Genomic DNA, 22,076 nt, shown 5'->3' with positions numbered 1-22,076 from the left:
TCCTGGGCCAAGGATCCTTTCAGAGCCTTGTGCCAAGGGATAAGTGGACAGCTGGAAACTTGGGGCCTGGGGGTACTGTCCACAGAGCCCTCTGTCATGGGTAGAATCCCTCGAAACATAACAGACTGGCCATTTTGCAGTCACACCGCTTAAGGCAGCCACAGTCCTCTGCAAAAAGGATGCATTTGGAGGCAGAGAGACACGGGTGAAAACACTGTGCTCTGCCATCTTCTCCTCACAGGGCCCTGGACCAGTGAGTGTCCTAACTTCTCTGAGTCTCGGTATCTTCCTCTGGGACATGGAAGCAATAGGAGCTGCCGGCTGCAGGTTGTGGTACAGACGGTGCAAGTAAGTAACTGAAGTACAGAAAGTACGAGGCAAGCTGGGGCTGACATCCTCCTTGTCACCACTGCTGACTTGGCTCAAAACTGCATCTCCTGGCTCCCTCTAAATCAACCAGCACGGGAGATGCTCCTGCTCTTTGTCCCAGGCAGTGCCATCAGCTACAGAGCTCTGGCTCCTTTTTCCTCCGGCTCTGCTAGATGTTCTGGAGCTAATGAGACATTGCAGGAGAGACCAGCTTGAGGATGAGCAAGGCCGTCCTGGCCAGAGCCGATCCTCTCCCCCATGGAGACCCCCAGGCTGTTTCTGGGTTCCCCCGGGTCAGACCCAGAGCCTTTAGGAAGGGGGCAAGAAGAACTGAAAACCTGACTTTGCAGGATTCTCCCAACCCTCTTCCACCATGAAAACAGGTCCCCCCCGCCCCCCCCCCCCGGCTATGCTCGCTCTTGCTTCACAGCCTCTGTCTTATCTATTCCTCTTTCCTGGACAGGTCTCCCTGCTCCCCTCCTAGGAGGCATCTCCTGCCTTTCCAGGGACTGCCTGAGCTCACGCTGCCTGCGGAAGCCCCCCAGGGAGTTTAGCACTCTCTCCTGGCTGAATTCTTCCTCTAGCATTTTGATTTGTGACTCGGCACCTGGCAATGGACCGCACTCTTCCCCAGGCTGCTCCCTCGCTCTCCAGTCCATAACCTTGGCTTCTGTGAGCTGCCCAGGTTGCAAAGGGGGAAAGGGATGGGCCTCCTTTTATACACCCCCCGCCCCATGGCAGGGAGTCCAGCGCAGAAAAGGAGGGATGGAAGGCCAGGCAATGTACATCCAGCTCTTTCTGCACATTCAAGTTTGCAAGGAAGATGGAAATGAGTGATCAAGTAGGAGAAAAGAAGAAGTGAGTGAAAAGGAGGGAAAGCGGAGGGGAGGGCAGCTACAGGAGACTCAGGACCACAGTCACAAGAGGACAGGTCAGGCCATCATCCAAGCTGCCTGAGATCATGCTTTAAGGCTCTCTATAGATCACCCCTGGCTCAAAAGACTCCTCTTTGAAAACCCTTGGAACTCACCTCCTCCAGGCAGCCCTCCCTAATTGATTCTGATCTTTTGCCCATCCCCTTGGCTCCCTGAACTGAACTATTATGCATGCATCACTGCCCACTGAATTCCCATGATGCCAGGTCCTCTGTGGAAAGGCTGGAGGTCCCTGCCTCGCTGGCAGTGAGTTAACTTTACATTTATCACCCACAGTCAGAGATTACACTGTGTTTACACCACTTCTATTAATTTCAGAGGGTTCACTGGGGATACATTTTGCACAGTTATTTTACACCCAGTTGGCCTCTAAGTAATCTTGAGACAAGACCTGCTGTAGTCTTACACCTATTTCTTCACTATCGGGCTCTGTGTGTGGGGCCTGTGGGGATGCACAGATGACCAAGGCCCAGCGCCTGCCCTCAACTAGCTTGCAGTCCTGTGAACAGAGTCAAAAACATGCTGAATGTCAATGGAGGCTGTGCAATGCGAGTGCCTGGGGGAGCACAGCGGGAGATTCGGGAAGGCCCACAGGGAGTGATGTTTGAGCATCTCAAGGGCCAGTAGAGTCCACTAGACAGTGGGGAGGCTGCTCCAAGCAGAGGAGACTACAGGGGCAAAGGCCAGGAGAAGTGAAAGGGCAAGGGGAGCTGGGAGGAGGAGGGTGCCTCAGTGCAGTTAACAGCTGGCAGGACAGAGAATTCAGCTTACCCAGTAAGGGGCTTTTTTTTTTTTTGTCTTTTTGTCTTTTTAGGGCTGCACCCACAGCACATGGAAGTTCCCAGGCTAGGGGTCAAATTGGAGCCACAGCTGCCGGCTTATGCCACAGCCACAGCAACGCCAGATCCAAACCACATCTGCGACCTACACCACAGCTCCCAGCAATGCCAGATCCTTAACCTACTGAGGGATCTGAACCCGTAACCTCATGGATCCTAGTCGGGTTCGTTAACTACTGAGCCACGAAAGGAACTCCACGCCAGTACTTATTATTGTAGCTCCCCTCATTATGGACCGCTGTTGCCAGGTTACTCCCTGGTGCCCCTAAAACACACACACACACACACCACACACACACACACACACACACACACACACACACACCACACACACACACACACACACACACACACACACACACACACACACACACACACACACACACACACACACACACACACACACCCCCTCATGGGCAGGGTCCTCCTGGCACAGTAAATACCAGTATGCATGAATGAATTCCATCCCCTCGGATGGAATTCCATCCCCTCCTGAGAGCTTTCTTTTTTTCCACCCACGATGACTCTAAAACACAATAATTCTTCTTCAGAAATGGAGGCTGGATTCATTTGCATTCTGTCCCCTCTCTTCTTTATTACCTCCAACACCATGCAGACCCTACACAAAATTTACTCTACAAAAAAATTAATGGTTTCTTCCTGGACCCTCCACTCCTAAGACTTCATTTAGTGGTCTTTTCTGATGAGTACACAAAAATCAAAAGCACCCTGTGGTTCCTCAAAAAGTTAAACATAGATTTATCCTTTGATCTGGAAATTCTACTTATTAAAAAAAAATTTTTTTTTTGCTCTTTTTTTTTCTTTTTAGGGCCACACCTGTGGCATATGGAGGTTCTCAAACTAGGGGTCCCATTGGAGCTATAGCCGCTGGCCTACGCCATAGCCACAGCAACGCCAGATCCGAGCTGCGTCTGTGACCTACACCATGGCTCAGGGCAACGCCAGATCCTTAACCCACTGAGCGAAGCCAGGGATCGAACCTACATCCTCATGGTTGCTAGTCAGATTCACTTCCGCTAAGCCATGATGGGAACTCCCAATGTTATTTATTTTTTAAAGGCTGGGTTACACCCTTAGATTTAGATAATCTTCAGAGTCTACCCCAGATAGCCACATGTTACCCGCCACTCAAGTCCCCTGAATCCCTCCTGAGTGGCTTTCAGAGAGTTGGGGAGAAGGGGAACATTTCTGCTCCTTCTTTTTTTTTTTTTTTTTTTGTCTTTTTAGGGCCGTACCCACTGCATTTGGAGGTTCCCAGGCTAGGGGTCCAATCGGAGCTGTAGCCACCGGCCTACGCCAGAGCCACAGCAACGCCAGATCTGAGCTGTGTCTGCGACCTACACCACCGCTCATAGCAATGCCAGATCCCTAACCCACCTAGCAAGGCCAGGGATCGAACCCACAACCCCATGGTTCCCAGTAGGACCGTTTCTGCTGCGCCACGACAGGAACTCCCCTCTGCTCCTTTTTTTGTGGAAGTTCCTGGGCCAGGGATCAAACTGGTGCCAAAGGAGTGAGTGGAGACACAGCAGTGACAACACCAAGTCCTTAACCCACTGAGCCACCAGGGAGCTCCTATTTCTACTCTTAGGAAAGACATGTTAAAGCTCGGTATGTCTCTTCAGGGATGTCAACCAACCTCCTCACCATGCAAAGGAAGGGCAACTTAGGGTCTATATTCTGCTATGACAGTAACTAGATTTGTCCAAGAACAGTTTATCCCCTATATGAGCCCCAAGTTAGGAATTCTCACCCAGATGCTTGCTTACAAACGGCATCTAGCTCAAGGGGATCCCGTCCCAACTCAACATGCTGCATCTCAGGTACAGAAACTTGAGTCAAGGTTGCTTCAAGGGGGACACAGGAAGGAGGGTGGCTTTTAAACTATGGGCTGCAGCTCAGTGAAAAAGCTTTCTTCTAGGAGTCTGGGAATTTTGGAAGCTTTGCCAGATATTGGTGGCCACGGTGCTCATCCCACATCACACCAGATGCAGAAAAGATGGAGATGACACTGAAGAACAGGGGAAAGCCTTATTTTCTATAAGTCATGGTTTAAGGTAAGGAAGAGCTTTTTGGTGATGGCTCTGTTCGAAAATGGAAAGGTTTTTAGTTTTTTTCTTTCAGTGACCTGAGTTTCCAGGTCCTAAAGGCAAGCAGACAAGCAAAATTAGATGAAACTTGGACCAGGGCACCTACAAAGTCTATGATTCTATGAAGACCTAGACCATTTTTCAACTGGAGCCCCCAAAAGGTCTTCCTTGCCTAGTATCGGGCTCCCTATACTTGATGAAAGCATCACATCTTCCACGTGACAGACAGACCGCCTGTCTGCCTCCCATCCACCAGGTCATCTGAGTGCCACAGGGAGCCACACCCCCACACTGTGACAGTGGTTACTGTCCTCCAGGAAAGCAAGAGCGTGGGCCTACACGTAGGACAGACCACAGTGCTTAGTGCTTCGTGGACCCTAGAAACCCAAGCCCTACTTCCTAGGGAAGGGGAAACAGTCTGGGAGAGGGGAAGGACCTTGCCCCAGGTCACCTAATCACGAATAAGCTTAGGACTGAACCCAGGTACTTACACACAGGCAGCTGTGCTGACCCACGCTGCTAAGAATATATTTCCTGATGTGTTGGTTAAATTTTTGGTAAAGGGCGCCATATATTTTGAAATGTTCACACATACCCTGTGTCCAACTTAACGCAGACAAAACGCTTTAAATGATTAACCAGCTTCTGGAGTTTTTCCATTCCCACTTGTAAATCCATTTAAACAATTAATTAGGTGCTTGAAGAATTTACACTGCTATAAATAGGTTCTCCCTCACCACTGCCCTCTCTGCCTTTTTTGGGGGAAACTGTCAATTTATTGGAGAAGCTGATAATTCCTTGTCCTGCAAATACGGGCCTTGGTGCTAGAGATGACTTGTTTTAAAATCTCTCCAAGGGAAGTGGCTGAGGGCATAAGAGTTGCACGAGGGAAAATTTGAAATGAAGCCAAAAGGTTGTAATTTGTACTGGAAAGGGGTTGAGGGGAAACTGAAGATGTTTCATCTTTTGTTTTTTTAGGGCGATACCCACAGCACGGCCAGGAGGTTCCCAGGCTAGGGGTCTAATTGGAGCTGTAGCTGCCGGCCTACACCACAGTCACAGCAACGCCAGTTCTGAGTTGCGTCTGCGACCTACACCACAGCTCACGGCAACACCGGATCCTTAACCCACTGAGCGAGGCCAGGGATCGAACCCCAGTCCTTATGGATGCCAGTCAGATTTGTTTCCGCTGAGCCACAACGGGAACTCTGAAAATGTTTCCATTTTAATTGCTTTACAGTCATTTCAGGTATGGTTTACTATTTCATCTTTGTCAACAGCCCTATTGAATATGCAAATGTGACTCGAATTTTCATACTTAAATGACAACACAGATATTCAAATCATCTGAGCTTTATCATTTTGACCATACTACAGCTTACAATGCCCTTACTATGCCACGATATCTTTATTTAGCCTGAGATAAGAGATTTTGTACATAAATGGTGGTTTCCAACATTCATTCATTCAACAACTATTTAGTGGGCCACAGCTGAGTGTCGGGCTTGGTTCCCAGGCAAGAAGAACACAAGGATGATAGGACTCCAGCTCTCTGGGACCCCTTAATATCATGTGATTTCTTATTCCTCAGGCCTGTTAGCACCTATGTGATCTGAACCTCCTCTGCGCTCCTGCCTCTTTCCTTTCCACCTTTCCTCTTGACCTATGTCTTTTTTATTTATTTATTTAGTCTTTCTGTCCTTTTTAGGGCCGTACCTGTGGCATATGGAGGTTCCCAGGCTACAAGGTCTAATTAGGGGTCTAATTGGAGCTACAGTTGCCAGAGCCACAGCAACTCGGGATCTCAGCCACCTCTGCAACCTACACCACAGCTCACAGCAACGCCAGATCCTTAACCCACTGAGTGAGGCCAGGGATTGAACCCACAACCCATGGTTCCTATTTGGATCTGTTTCCGCTGTGTCACGACGGGAACTCCTTGACCTATGTCTTAAGGCTACACTTGCTGCTCCCTGAAAACACCAAGCTATTCTCACCCTGGGGTCTTTGAGCTTTTGGTCTCCTCTCCCCAGGTCTCCTCCTCACTTCAGCCACCTCTCTGTTCACATACCACTTCCTTAAAGATAATTCTATTTAAAGGTAAATCTCTTCCGCCCAGGCACCCTTTACCTGCCTTTTCCGTCTCCAGAGCACTGCTCATCTCTTGAAATGTTCTATCTTTGCTTATGTTTTCTCTCTCCCTTGGTACAACTTGGGCAGGAAGCTCATCTTTTTCAGCAGTGCATCCCCAGAGCCTAGAACAAACCAGGCATGTAACAGATGTTTTTCATGTATCTGGAGAAAGAATAAATGAATGAATGAATGAATGAAGTGACTGGCTCTGGACAGTTTGGGATGCTCAGTAAGCCAGCTTTGCAGGAGCTGTCATGGTTCTAACAGATCACGGCCCCACTCCTAAGGCTCCCTCCTCCCCCTCCTGCTGGGCTCTTTCTGCGTGCGGCATGCTCAGACTCCAAACCTTGCCATCACTTCTCATGCCCCCCTCCCTCTCCTCCCACATCCAATCCGCTGCCAATTTTGGTGACACTGTGGCCTCCTGCATCAACTCCTCTTTCTCTTCATTCTTACAATCCCCACCCCTCTGGCCAGACCCTCCTTATCTCTTACCTGTACCACTGACATTGTTTCCTATCTGGGCTCCCTGCGAGCAGGCTCTCCCCCTCCAATCTGTTCTCCGTGGGGCAGCCAGAGTGAGTTTCCTAATGGCCACGTTCGATCATGTCTCTTCTCCACTCAAAAACTAAAGAACGATCCCTTGGCTTGGCACTCCATGCCCCCAGCAACTGCCTCCACCTTCCTACCCAGCCTTCCTCCTCATGGCTCCTCTTTTATCCTTTTTGGTCCAGCTGGAATGAACTGCTTTCCAGTTTCTACACAGGCCCTAGAAGCCCCCACTGCCTGGTCTCTGCTCATGCTGTTTCCACTCCTTACAAAATCTTCCTCCTTCCTTCCACTGTATGAATCATTTCGACCCAGCTCAGATGCCACTTAGCTTCTACGAGAAGCCATTCCTTACCTTCCAGAAGAATAAACCCTTCCTTCTCAACTCTTCCCATAGTCATCTGTCTCTGCTTTAGGACAGGTCTCATGAAAGGACAGGCAATGGGGATGCAGAAGAGAGAGTTGAGACTGTGAGGTCAAGGGATCTGAGCTGGAGACACAGCTCTCTGGCTCTCAGACGTCTACAGGACACATCCTTAGTTAGATACATTAAGCTCAGAGCCTGAAGGTCCCCATCTATAAAATAACACTACTCACATCACGGGTATGTTATGAGGACTAGATATAAGCAACAGAGTCTAAGAAAAAGCTTTGACTATAGATAAATGATCAAATTCAATCACTGTTAAGTGCGAAATAACTGATAAACCAAAGTGCCACTTCTCCCAGGGAGCTTCATCGATGTTGCTGAGCCCCACGTCCAGGAAGAGGTCAGTGGGGGAGGGATTTTTGAGAGAGGGAGGGACTTTGAGGCTCTAAAAATCTCATGTCCTTGGGCATGAAGAAGGGAAGAAGTGGAAGGTATATCCATAAAGTTGGGGCCTTAACGCTATTAATAGCTACCGATTCCAAGTTTTTCTATGCCCCGGGCACTGTGCTAAGTACCTTCATAAATGATCTCATCACAGAGAAATAGAAAAGGAAAGCCAGGCCTATAGGCAGTTATATAAATAAGTGCTCCCCTCCCTCCCCCAATGCCCCCCAACACTTCAGACCTGAAAGACATCCTGAAAATCTCCAATCCAATGATCTTATATTTTCTGATGGAGAAATGGAGACCCAGAGAGGTCATACACATTCATGGAAACTGTCCCAGCCAGTGAGGAGGAGACTGGGCCTGGAACCCAGATCTCTTCATTCTTAGGGTGAGAGCCACCAGCTATGCAACAACCCACGGGCCACTGCTCATTATGAAGTCTACGTACATGGCACTTCTGGAGCACAATGCTATTTACGTGGGGGACAATGTGAGTGGTGGCCCCTGGAGTTATGTCACCTGGTCACCCTGGCTCGGCTCCATGTCAGGCTGCTCACTCTACCCAAGAAGGAAGCTCTTGAGACAAGAGCCTCAGGACCCTAGAGACTGAACCTGTCCTCCTGCCAACATCCCCCACCCAACAGAATCTCCTCAGAGGTGACTGACTTCATCCATACACCATCCAGCTTCACTCCATCAACATACCTCTCCCGGCACCTTCTCTGCATGAGGCCTTAGGTTTAGCTCTGGGGACACCCAGCTGCCCTTGAGGGAGCCTTGCCCTGAGCTACTACCCGAGCCTACTGAGGCTATAAGTCAAGCTTCCCCAGCAGCTCTGTCAGCTACAACAAGAGGCCCCACTCAACACACATGAAGGAGGGAGAGGTGGCTGGACATAAAAGACTCGGGGATCTCTACAAAGGGATGATGAAGGGAGACTGGTTGGATTAGAAGACCTAGGCCCTTAAGGAGGAGGGGAGAGTGATGGTGATGGCTGCAGTCATGACACAGTGGGGAAGGGGGTGACTCCCTGACCAGGGCATCACCTGGTCCAACTGAGGACACAGGTTCAGTGACTCCCAGGAGAATCAGGGCTAACACCTTGGAAGCTGACTGCCTGTCCAGGACTGCTTCATTCTCCCAAACTAAATCTCAAATCTGGAGTAGCTGCTTAAGAAAGAGCTCCCCTGAGGCTGAAAGAGGTAAATTAAAGGCTGATTTTTTTTTTTTTAACAGTAAGTATGATTGCAAATGAATGGCACCTGCCACTCTAATTGGGGGCAGGGCTGGGATTACAAAGACTTTCCTGATACCCTCAGGTAAATTTGTGGTTTGGGGGCATCAATGAGGACAAGGATGGAATTGTATAGGAGAAGAAATGAGTATGAAAGCCAGGGACGCTGGATTCTAACGCAGGCTTTGCCACTAACTCTCTCGTGACCTTGGTTTAGCCACCTCGCTGGGCCTCAGTTTTCCCATCTGTAAAATGAGGGGGTTAAATGAGTTCCCAAGGTTCATCTGGTCCAAACCATCTAAGCCACATGATTCTTGGTGAGGTAAGCCTCTCTGGGCTCTGACCCGAGCAATCTCCAGGTTTTGCAGGAGCCCGGGCCTCATCCAGGAAAAAGGGGCATGCTGGGGGAGGGGAACGTGCTAGGCTTTATTTTGAGGGTGGGTGGGGAAAGGGTGGTTTAAGCTACATGGTCCGGGCGGAGGCGAAGCGAAGGCTGGGAGCCACGGTTTACAGGCCAGCGGGCTAGCGGCGATCTCAAACCTACCCCCGGAGCTTCAGACCCCGGAGCGGTGATGCAGCCAAGAGCCGCGCACCAGCCACAGCAGCAGAGGCTCGGACCCTGGACCGCCATCCCGCTCTCTCCCCTCCCTCTCGCGAACCGCGCACGAGCTTCGTGGGGAGTGGCTGTTGCTCGCTCCCCGCTCCCCAGAGCCTCGGGGGACCCCTCCCCCAGTCCGGGGGCGCCGGGAGCCCCATGGGGGCGTGGCGGGGGCGGGCGTCCGCTTCTCCGCCCGGGGGTCTGGAGGAGGTTTCAGTTGCGGGCCTCCCCGAGAGGGACCCCGCGCCCTCAGCTTCTGGCTTCCCACACAAAGGCGCCGACGGAGGCGCCGCACTTACCGGCCAGAGCGGGCTCCGGGCGCCGGCGAGCTGGCGGGCAGGCTGGCGGGAGGATGTGAGCGCGCGAGTGTGCGTGTCCCTGTGTGTGTCTGCGTGTGTGTGTGTGTGTGTGTGTGTGTGACGGGAACCTAGCAGAGCTCTGTGCGTCTGCGTGTGCGGGGGCGTCCGTCCGTCGGTCCGTCTGCCCAGCGCTCCGTCCCGCGCTCCGTGCGCGCTCCCTCGCCCGACCGCCTCGCCAAATGCGCTTCAGCTGCGGAGTCTCGGGCGCAGCCGCCAGGTCGGCTCGGCACCCTCTGCCCCGGCTCCGCCCCGCCCCCGGGCGGGCTTGCGCCGATTCCCCGGGAATTGCGCAGGGACCGCGGGGCTGGCGGGCGGGGGGTGGGGGGGAGCTCCGGCGGCGCCCAGAGCCCGAGTGGGGCGGGATCACAGACCCTTAATCCCTGACCCTGATCTCGGGCGCCCCCACCCCGCAACTCAGCTCGGAGTTCCCGCAGGCGCCTCCTCGCGCGGAGGTTGCCTGGACAGGGAGGGCGGGGGAGCGGGAGCTCCGCATCCATTTCATTCATGATTTTCTCCTCTCAGGAGCCCCGGGCCCGAGCTGTGCGGCTACGGCGGCCGCCAGAGGCACCCCGGCGGGGCCGTGCGCGCCGAACCCGGTGTAGGACGAACAGGGAGACAGATGGCGGTAGGGGAAAGAGAGACAAAGGGGTCATAGCCGGAGGTGTGTGTGTGTGTGTGTGTGTGTGTGTGGGGCGGGGGGGGGGGTTGCACGGAGCGGGAGCTGTGGCGCTCTCCGCATGGAGCCCTCAGGATGCCGTTGCCACACCTGCGCAGGCGGAGCGGTGGCGTACCGGGGCGCTCACAGTGCCGGCGCCCAGGACACGCTCCAGGGCTCAGAGGAGGCACTCGCCTTCCCACCCTTCTCTGTTCAGTCTCTGAGGAGCAAGACCTCCCTCCTCCAGATCTCAGCCTCCTGACGCACGTCAAGGGGAGCGCCCCGTCTAGGCTTTCCCGTGGGCACCAGGGGCTTGGACACACAAGCAGCTGCCCACTCGGCCTTCAGCCCCATATCCCCTGGAGTGCGACCCCACAGAATGCCGGAGGTTCCTGGCATTCATTCTTTTTTGAGACTTTGGGAGGCGCACAGGGCCGAGACTAAGCTTCGTTTTCATGTAGGGGAAACCAAGGCGTGCCATCATAGGGCTACCACCCTGGTTCCAGCCAGCCGTCCTCTTTCGCCTGGATTTCTGCAATAGCCTCCCTAATGGTCTCCCCGCTGCCACCCTTGGCCCCCTGCAGCTGATTCTCTACGCGGCAGTCCGAGCTATCCTTTTAAAACGTAAGTCAGCTGGCATTGCTCCTTTACTGGATATCCACAGTGGCTCTCCATGCATCCAAATGAAAGCTAAATCTCGTATAATGGCCTGCAAGACCTCTCATGAGCTGGCTGACTTTTAACTCTCTAACCTCACTTACCACTCCCATCACACTGAGCCTTTTGAAGGCATCACCAACACGGCAGCCACCCTGCAGCCTCAGGATCTTTGCACTGCTATTTTTCTCTTCCTGGAAACTAACCCCAGGTAGTCACATGGCTTGCTCCTTTACATCTTAAAGGCATCACCTCAAAGACGCCTCCTGTGACCACCCCTATTTTGAATGCAGACTCCTTCCCTCCCTCCATTTTCTCTGTGTTCCCTGCTGCCAAGGTTCCAGCTCTCCCCTCAGTCCTCTGGCGTCCTTGTTCTCCAGCCTTACCACACTACTCTGGTCTCTAAACAATCCCTGCATTTCCCCATTTCTAGCCTTTTGTTCAGGCTGTGCTTTCAGCCTGGAATGCCATCCCCTCATGTCTTACCTAATTTTTAAGCTCCTTTTCAAATATTTCCATCTCCATAGAGGCTTCTCTCATACTTCCAAGGACACAGCCTTCATTTCTTTTTGTTTGCTGTGATAGTGGTTCCTTGTCTTTTGCCCGAAGTGCACTGTGAAATCCTGAGATAGGACTGGGTTTCCTCTCTCTCCAGTTCCCAGCACAAACAGGACCATCAGTGCATGTTTGTGGATCAGGGGTAGGGAGTGGGAGGCCCTGGGGTGGGTCTTGATTAGTCTTTTTTTTCTAGAAGGGGCGCAGAGCCCAGTTGGATCTTGTTATCCTCAAGTAGTTTCCTGTGGGACAAGAAGAAGGATCAAATGCAGATAACCATGCCATGATGCTTGGTCTGTCCAAAAGTGTGGGTAGATGTGTCACCTTGGTGCCCAAGGGCCCTCTCTCCCTCCCTGAAAGCATCCTCTCTGTCATTTAGCATAAGGCTGATTTTCCCCAGACAGTGTCAGTGTAGCAATAGCAGCTACTATAAATGAGCCTTTAGTATGTGTTGGGCACTTTTTGGGTTTGTTTTCAGTATTGTTTCATCTTCCTGGCAACTTGGCGAGGCAGGCATTTTGACATCACCATTTTCAGGAGAGGAACCAGAAAGAAGTTACTTACTTAAGGTCCTACCATTAATATGTGAGGGGTGTGTGTTTCAAATTAAGATTTAGCTAATTCCAAAGCCCAAGCTCATAGAGCAGAGACCCTGATGGCTGATGAGGTGAGGGCCTCAGCAGGGTCACCCTGGCCCCTGTTCTTGCTGAAGTCAGCTTGGGAATCCCAGGGGCATGGCTCTCCAGCAGGGATAGGACCTTGCAGATGTCTGTCAGTGGAGCCTGCGATGTCCTGTGGTTGACTTTATGAGGGGCATCCACTAGCCACCACCATAGGACATCACAGGCTCCACTGACAGATACTTGTTTCCACTGCACCACGACAGGAACTCCCTGAGATGGGCATTATTATCCACACCTGACTGCGGAGACTAGGCTTTGAACACAGAGCACACAGCCAGAACTGCCTCCCAAACATTCTTACCTGTGTGCTCTGTGTTCAAAGCCTAGGAAACGAATCTGACTAGGAACCATGAGATTGTGGGTTCGATTGCTGGCCTTGCTCAGTGGGTTAAGGATTCGGTGTTGCCGTGAGCTGTTGTGTAGGTTGCAGACGCGGCTCGGATCCCGAGTTGCTGTGGCTATGGTGTAGGATGGCAGCTACAGGTCCGATTGGGCCCCTAGCCTGGGAACTTCCATATGCCACGGGTGTGGCCCTAAAAAAAAAAAATGCCCATCTCAAAAGGTTATGGTGGGGCAGCACCATGATGATGTACTAGAAAATAGTAGGGATCAAAAATGATCTTCCTTCTTTGCTTTTTGCAGGGAGTTTCTATCACATAGAGATATACCTAAACTCGTCTTCTTACCCTGTTTCTGCCCTGTACATCCTCTTATTATTTAAGTGTTCAAGATTCTTATAGTCCACTGAGTGTTTCCCTGGGGTGCAGTTAAGGAAGGGAAGTCTATAACAGTACTTGAGGGCTTTGCATGTTGCTTCTGTGTACTCTCTCCTTTCCTCTTTTTCAAGCACCTGAAAAAGGAAATTCTGTCATTACCAATGAGGAAACTGAGGCACAGAGAGGTCCATGGCCTTGACCCTTTCCCATGGCCCCAGCACTCACTAATTCATGGCAGTAATGAGCTTCTAAGCTACATCTGACTCTGCACTCAGCCAGTAGCACTCTTCCCTAATCCCATCACCCCAGAAAGCAACCCTAACCATTTCCTTTCTCTTCTGGGATGGGGAAAAAGGAGAGTTCTCTGAGGCCCGTGGCAATGAAGTAGTTGGGAGGTTGGGAGGATTTAGGCTTCTTGAGTCATTTTGTGTGACTCATTTACCTTCTCTCTCTTTTTCTTCTTAATTTTTTTAATAACGATTTTTATTTTTTCCATTATAGTTGGTTTCCAGTGTTCTGTCAATTTTCTGCTGTACAGCAGAGTGACCTAGTCTCTCTCACACACACACATATGTATTCTTTTTCTCATATTATCCTCCATCATAAGTGACTAGATATAGTTCCCAGTGCTATACAGCAGGATCTCATTGCTTATCCACTCCAAAGGCAATGGTTTGCATCTATTAACCCCAGATTCCCAGGCCATCCTACTCCCTTTCCCTCCCCCTTGGCAACCACAAGTCCATGATTTTCTTTTCTGTGGAAAGGTTCATTTGTGCCATATATTAGATTCCAGATATAAGTGATATCATATGGTATCTGTCTTTTTCTTTCTGACTTATTTCGCTTAGTATGAGAGTCTCTAGTTCCATCCATGTAGCTGCAAATGGCATTATTTTGTTCTTTTTTATGGCTGAGTAGTATTCCATTGTGTATATACACCACATCTTAATCCATTCATCGGTCAATGGACATTTAGGTTGTTTCCATGTCTTGGCTATTGCTCATAGTGCTTCAATGAACATATGGGTGCATGTGTCTTTTCCAAGGAAAGTTTTGCCCTGATACATGCTCAAGAGTGGGATTGCTGGGTCATATGGTAGTCCTATATATAGTTTACTGAGGTACCTCCATACTGTTTTCCATAGTGGTTGTACCAATTTACTTCCCACCAACAGTGCAGGAGGGTTGCCTTTTCTCCACACCCTCTCCAGCGTTTGTTATTTGTTGACTTGTTAATGATGGCCATTTTGACTGGTGTGGGGTGGTACCTCATAGTAGTTTTGATTTGCATTTCTCTAATAATGAGTGATGTTGAGCATTTTTTTCATGTGCTTATTGGCCATCTGTATGTCTTCTTTGGAGAAATGTCTATTCATTACCTTCTCTTGATGGAGGGAGGAAGAGAGATTTTGGAGAGAGAAAGATGCCAGAGAGTGTCTTGCTGGTGGTTTGTGATGGACTGTTATAGTCAATATTTCTTGCTTTTGACCTCGCTTGCAATGCACTCTATCAGGAATGAAATGTTTTGCTTCAGTGAAAATGTTCCCCATCCAGATTTTTATTTATTTACTTACTTGTTTATAACCCACCCCAATCCACAAAGGATTTGAGGTTGCTTACCACAGGAGCAGAAACCATAAAACAACGTTAAAATATCAATAAAGATAGAGAATCAGTACCAAGGAAAATGTAAATTAAGAGACAAGACCAAGGCTTAATAATTACAGCTGATGTTATATTGAGTTCTTCCTGTGTGCAAAGGAATTTGTGTCCATTTTATTTCATTTAATCCTTAAAAGAGTCCTATGAGGTGGGTGCTATTATTATCTTCAATTTGAGGCATAGGGAACCAAGGCTCAGGGAGATTAAATACAATGCCCAAAGTAAGTGGTAGAGCTAGTATTTATATCTACTTTGATTTTGAAACTCATGTCCTGTCCTGCCTCTCAAAGAGACAAAAGACCATACATTTGTAGGCCGCAGCGGTGGCCCCTAGAGTACTGGGCTTGAGCCTCAAGTTCAGTTCTAATCTTCTTGGATATCAAAACGCAAAGGAAACGGCAAGTTACATAGAACTAATGTCCTCACATACTTCTAGTCTATGCTCAGTGTCACTTTCTCAATGAGGCCTAACCTGACCATTCTTTTTAATTGATACTGGAGCCTGCCTCTCCTTGCTCCCTTCTCAGTCCCAGTCTTCCTTTTTCTTTGATTTGATGATGGTACATTTTACCTTCCAACACCTTGGATAATTTATAAACTGTTACATATTACCAATATTATATTCTTCATACAACACACAAGATTCCATAGTATACTCTATAGTAATACATTTATTTATGAACTACAAATTAGATACGCTCTCTGTGTAATACCTTCATTGTGTCATTATCTGTCTTCTTCCATTAGAATACAAGGTTCACATGATGAGCATCGGTGTCTGTTTGTATCACTGATGGAGCCCAAGTGTCACGGACAAGGACTGGTATATAGCAGGTACTCAGTACGTTTTTGTTAAACACTTGAATGATAATTTCAGAGATGAAGGACGGAACACTATATCTAAAGTGGCAAAGTAGGTCGTGTTTTTTTTTTTTTTTTTTTTTTTTTTGCTAGCTCATATTTTCTTTCCCTTCTCTCCTTTCTTTTCTGCTTCTCTTTCTTTTTCTTGGCTCATTTCCAAGACAAGTTTCAGGCAGTTCTAGCACTTAGCTCTCAGAGCAAGGCTTCAGTTGGGTTTTTCTGACAGTGGAAGACCCTTAGGGTCCCTGTGGTCCGTGGCCACAGCAAATGCATTGTTACAGCAAATGCTTAAATGAGATTTCTTGATGCTGATTTGGGTGGAGTCTCTCAGTGAAAGCCAGATGTTACCCCCTTGCCTAAATCAGCAAAGGTAAATTTTTTAGGGGGTCTAGGAATAGCATCCAAGTACCATTCCCAAGGATTTGGGTTTTGAAGCAGATGCTCTGGGGATAGAGATGGGGAGATCAAAAGCAGAGCTTCTGTGTGAAACAACTGAGTTAAAGGGAGGACATCCTTGTATTCCTAAGAGCTTCCCTCCAGAGTTGTATTTCCTGGCTGCAAGCCTGAAGAGTGAAAAAGCCAAGGTCATTAGCAAGGTTTATCAGAGGAGAACCTGAGTTGAGACCAATTGCTGGGGTGTATGCAGGTGGGGGTGTGATGTGAGCTTGCTTAGGAGCTGGCCACAGATTCTGGCCAAGCCTCCGGGAGCCGCAGACACCAGCCTGTCAGCTCAAGGTGAAGGCCAAGGGCACCTGGCTGCCAATCCCAGAAAGAAACATCAGAAACACTTGTCTCAGGAGGAGTGGGAGTCTGAACTTTGTCTCTTCCGTGGTCTCTGCCCTGGGCTCCCACAAAGCAGATTATTCAACAAATACCTTATTGAGTGCCTACTCTGAGTTGGCCACTGTTCCAGAAGCTGGGTACATGTCAGAGAACAAGATAGTGGGCTTCTGTGCTCTCATGGAATTTATATTTTAGTGGGGACACACTGCCAATGAACCGGGTTAAAACAATAATAAAAAGGGTGATTTCCAACAGAAGTGAGTGCAATGAAGAAAAAGGAAAGAAAGTGGGGTGACAGGGAGTGTAGGTGGAGAGGGGACACTTTTGATTGGGTGTTTGGGGGAGACCTCTCTGAAGAGATAACATTTGAACCTGGACTTGACTTACAAGGAGCAGCCAACTGAACAGAGAAAGGGAGGAGCTTCCAGGCAGAACTTTCCCTTCTGGGCCCATCTGGATGGCCAGAGTGAGAGGGGAGGCGGGAGGGGAGGGAGGGGCCAGGCGGCAGCGGAGAAGTTCTGGGAGGTTTCTTAGTGGGGGGAGTGATGAGGAACCTTAAGTGTTCCAGATGCAACAGCATCACACAAGCACCAAGAATCCCAGCCCTTCCACTCTCAGAGGGCCCCCAGAGGCTGTATAGCCCCATTCTTCCCAAGCTGGTTCTGTCTCAGAGTCATTTAGGGGGAACTGTTAAAAAATATGGATTCTCAGGCTCCTACCTGAAAAATCTAGTTCTGGGGGTGGAGGCGAGGCTCCATCTTAAGGAAGTTCCCCCAGTGATTCTGCTGATTGGCCAGGGCTAGGAACCACCAGGGTTAGGAACCACCAGCCTGGAAGGGCCCCACTTGGGAAGAGGCTAGTGAAATTCAGGAAGGAGAAATGCCTTTCGTGCCTGAAGTCCCACAGTGAGTTAAATGGGCAACCAATTTCCTGACCCCACAGCAGGGCATGGCCAAGGGTCCTTGGCAGCAAGTCACCGACGTGACCATTGGCTAACCTCAGCCAAGGGGATTTATTAAAAGACCATGGAGAAGCTCAGAGACAGAAGGGAAGGCTGAAGAACCATGCTTAGAAAGGTGGGGCTCAGGAAGCTTCTGACGTTTGCAGGGTTAGGCACATCTCCACAGCCGCATCCAAATCCTTCCTGCCCCTCAAAGTCCTTGAGGAGTAAGAGTTCCATTGGCTGAGTTCTGGTGCGGGCTCACCCTACCAGCTAGATGAGGGCACACCTGGATGGACAGTCCCATCTAGACATCACCCAAGATTTATTCCAAAGGAAAATCAGAATTATCAAGAGAGCCGCCAACGATGTCCACGACACCTGGTACCTCAGAGGGTTGTAAAGATCAGTCATCATCGCTGCTGTGATCATAACATACTTGTGAAATACTTATAATGTGCCAAATTCTATTCAAAGCAGGCCATATATATTAGCTAATTTAACTCATACTTCAGGTCTGTGGGGTAGGTACTGAGGTAGGTACTGAGTCGGGAAACTGGAGCAGAGAAGGTATGTCGCAGTTGCCTAGATTCTGCTTTTATAGGTTCCAAAGCCCATTTATACCTGTCATCTAATTTGCTCCTATGACAACCTGTAAGGACAGGCTTCTTTGTTTGTTTGTTTTTTGTCTTTTTAGGGCCACACCCGCAGCATAAGGAGTTTCCCAGGCTAGGGGTCGAATTGGAACTGTAGCTGCTGGCCTACGCCAGAGCCACAGCAACAGCAGATCCAAGCCGCGCCTGTGACCTACCCCACAGCTCATGGCAACGCCAGATCCTTAACCCACTGAGCGAGGCCAGGGATTGAACCTGCAACCTCATGGTTCCTAGTTGGATTTTTTTCTGCTGTGCCATGATGGGAACTCCAGGACAGGCATTTTTACAGATGGAGAAAGTGCGTGCGCATACTCCAGAGTCACACTGCTAGTCAGTGGTGGAGTCTTTGGATTCATGTATTCACTCATTCATGTGTTCACTCATTCATTCATCAAATATCGAGTGGCCGTCAGGGGTCAGGACTGTGCTGAGTTCTGGAAGTTCTCTGGATAACAGCTGCCATTTCTTCTCTGCACGAGTGTCACCAACCGCAGGGGCCACAACGAGAGAAAAAGCTGGAGCGTGAGTGTGGGTCAGGAACCAAACCAAAGCAAGGCCCTCCTGTTAAGGAGTTTGGATTTCATCTCAAGGGCAACCGTGAAAGGATTTTAAGCCGGGAACTTGTGTGTGATGAAGGCCCCTCTGACAGCAGTATGCAGAATGGACTGGAGGGGCTAAGAGTAAAGGTGGGGAGTTAGGGAGAAGATGCCGTGATTCAGGTGAAAAGTCGCCTGAATTGGTTGCTGGGATGAGGATGATGCTGGGATGAGGATGATGGTGCTGGAGATGGAAGGAAGTGAACAGAGTCAGAGACAAGATGCAGAACTGACAGGACTTGCTGATTGGATGAGAGTGGAGGGGCCAGGAGGGGTTTAAGATAAGGGCAAGGATTTTTTTTTTTCTAACTTAATGAAAACATACTTTATTGCTTAAAAAATGCTCACCATCATCTGAGCCTTCCTGAGTTGTTGTAGTAATGTCAAAGACCACTGATTATAGATCACCAAAACAAATTTAATAATAGTGAAAAACTTTGAAATATTGCAAGAGTTACTGAAACATCACACAGAGCCATGAAGTGAACAAGAGCTATTGGAAAGATGGCCCCCATAGACTTGCTTGATGCATGGTAGGGCAAGGATTTTGACTTGGGCAACTAGGTGAAGTGCTGGTGCCATATACTTGGGTAGAGCTAGCTGAGGGACTGCTTTGGTGGGGGAGATGATTCACTCTGTTTTGGACAAGTGGTGTCCCAGTGGGATGGGGACATGGAGAGATTCAGGAGCCTGTAGGCCTTTGGCCTCCAGATCCTATGCTCTACCCACAATGCCTTGCTAATTTAGAATCGGTCTGTAAAGAACCCTTGGAAACCCATAGACCGTCAGGTCAGACCTTAGCAAGTACCCCCTCACATTTCAGATGAGGAAACAGGGGCCAAAGAAAAGTGGTTTCTGGAAGGTCACAAAGTGACTGGCTGGCTGAGCTGAAACCAGATCCCAGAGGTTTCCCCGAAGGCCCCCTTCCTACCATCCTCAGTACCCTGGTCCAGAGGGTGCCCACCAGGAACTCGCAGCCCAATGCAGACTCCAGAAGGGCTCTGTCTGGCCTACAACTAATTCAAATTAGTTGCTATCATTAAAAAAAAAAAAAAAGACATTGCAAGTACAAATCCATGTAAAAATAACAGGAGATCTGGTAATTTCAAGCTTACAGGCCCACATGGCAGTGACCCATGCATCTGGGTAGCAGTTGCTCCCTTGAGGCAGGGTGTGTCCAGTTTGCCACAGTCTCTACCCACCTCCATAACCAAGGGCCTGTGTTATTTGTCATTTGTCAGGATGTTTGCTCTTGTTTTTCTTCAAGGGGAAAGTCACATATTCCCTGTAACCTGTCTAAGGGATCTCTTATCTGACCCTGGCTTGCTTCATTTCCTTGGTCCCTGTAAGCATTCGATTTCTGACCCTATCACTTCCCTTCTGTGAACCGTTCCTCATTTGTAAAGTGAGGCATTTGAATGTGATGATTCCAAGGTCCTTTCTAATTCCAGCTTGCTAGGCTCTCCAAGTCTGCACTTCAGAAATGCACTGTGCTATTGACAATGCTTAATTGTTCTGCAGATGGTTTTGAGGGATTGCTCACCCTTGACTCTTTTGTCCTTGAATTATGATTTATCTAAGCCCTTGGAAGAAAAATGCCTTTTGTTTTGGGAGTTTATCCTTCATCTTTTGATTTTGGAAAAAATAAAAGAGTCCTTCAAACAATGCAGTATAGCTGCAGTTGCTAGGAAGGGCGAGCAGCCACAGAGGCTGCCTGGAGACAAGGCCGTCAGAAAACTCCTGTCTCCCTTCCTTCCCTCCCTTCTCTCCACCCCCCCTCCTTCCTACCCTCACTCCTTCCCCTCCATCCCTCTTCTCCTCTCTCTCTCTCTTTTGAGCAAAGATGTCATAATCAATAACCCCTTCTAGAAAGACCAATCGCAGGAGTTCCTGTTGTGGCGCAGCAGAAACAAATCCAACTAGGAACCACGAGGTTGCGGGTTCGGTCCTTGGCCTTGCTCAGTTCTGGCGTTGCTGTGAGCTGTGGTGTAGGTTGCAGACGTGGCTTGAATCTGGCATTGCTGTGGCTCCAATTTGACCCCTAGCCTGGGAATCTCCTTAGGCTGTGGGTGTGGCCCTAAAAAGCAAAAAAACAAAAAAACCCCCCAAAAAACCAATCTTAATTACCGATAGAGTTTAGGCTGCCCTGAAAACGAAGGGTATTTCAAAAACCATCCCATACCAGCCACACTATTAAATACTCAGTGGAATGACCTGCTGGTTTTAATTCTGCTTTTGCCACTGTTGTCTGACCTTGAGCAAGTAATTTATTTTTCTCTGGGCCCCAGTTTCCCCAGCTGTAAAACAGGAGGTTGAAGGAAATGCTTGGATGTTCTTGTAGTTCCTTCTAGCCCTAATATTTTAGAAGATTTAGACAGTAAGATAGCAGCAGTAGGTAATGGCTCTATGACTCTCTTTCCAGGTCAGCAAGGCTCTGGGAGCCCTTCATCTTGAAGCATAATATTCAGCTGTAGGTCCTGGGCTTTGTCTCCTCTGGCTATTTAATCAATGGTAAAGAAAGGATTTCTCTGCACCCTTCTCAGTAGATGTGATATGCCCTGGGTATCTGCCTTTTAGTACCTTACTTTCAGCATCATTCCTTTATTGCAGAAAGGGCCAGTGACAGGACCTAAATGTCTCCAGTTAATTATTTTACAAGTCTGGTATGGCCCCTCAGGTTTCGGAGGTCTCCAGTGGCAGGGATGATTAAGTGACGATTTAAGCATCAAGTGCGCCCCCTGGTGACCTATTGAAAAATTGCAGAAAGGCTCAGGCATTCAGCAAATACTGAAGGTAAATCCTGCGTCTGCCTAACCTTCAAGGCAGGATTTTAAAAATGGACATATATGTCCTATATAAAGTAATATATAGTCTACAAATGGGGTGTTATATCTTTTAAGCTTGTATTTCTCCCTCAGATCCAGCCTTAGCCCATTTGGCAGGTCCACCTCTTGCCCTTCAGTTCTTTTTTTATTTTGCTTTTTAGGACCAAACCCACGGCATATGGAAGTTCCCCAGCTAGGGGTCGAATCAGAGCTGTAGCTGCCGGCCTACACCACAGCCACAGCAACTTGGGATCCAAGCTGTGTCTGCGACCAACACCACAACTCATAGCAGCGCCAGATCCCTGACCCACTGAGCAAGGCCAGGGATCGAACCCTCATCCTCATGGATGCTAATCAGATTCGTTTCCACTGCATCACAATAGGAACTCCCACTCTTCAGTTCTTGACTTGGCAGTTGGTGTGAGGATATATTGAGTTTGGCTCTGCCATCCTTTAGTTACATCTGTCTCTCGGTGCAACAGTGGAATTGGTTATTCTAGGATATAATCAGCTCCCTGTTGTTGGAGATGTAGAAGCAAA

At 49.1% G+C, this 22,076-nt stretch overlaps 1 protein-coding gene across 5 annotated transcripts in view; it reads right to left on the bottom strand.

The window, feature by feature from the left end:
* The window catches only part of PTPN5 (protein tyrosine phosphatase, non-receptor type 5), a 62,606-nt gene extending 52,429 nt beyond the window's left edge, over window positions 1-10,177 (bottom strand). The window contains exons 1-2 of one of the 5 annotated variants that reach the window (XM_021083257.1): window positions 9,885-10,143; window positions 6,389-6,549 (exon numbers count right to left, since the gene is read on the bottom strand). The gene's annotated coding sequence lies outside the window, so the exon portion shown is untranslated. Of the gene's footprint in view, window positions 1-6,384; window positions 6,550-9,884 lie in introns of all 5 variants that reach the window. The other 4 variants (XM_013994491.2, XM_013994490.2, XM_003122934.5 and 1 more) reach the window with 4 other exon arrangements.

Source organism: Sus scrofa, chromosome 2, assembly GCF_000003025.6.
Source record: "Sus scrofa isolate TJ Tabasco breed Duroc chromosome 2, Sscrofa11.1, whole genome shotgun sequence".
Lineage (NCBI taxonomy): Eukaryota > Metazoa > Chordata > Mammalia > Artiodactyla > Suidae > Sus > Sus scrofa.
This window is presented reverse-complemented; position numbering and strand designations above follow the sequence as displayed.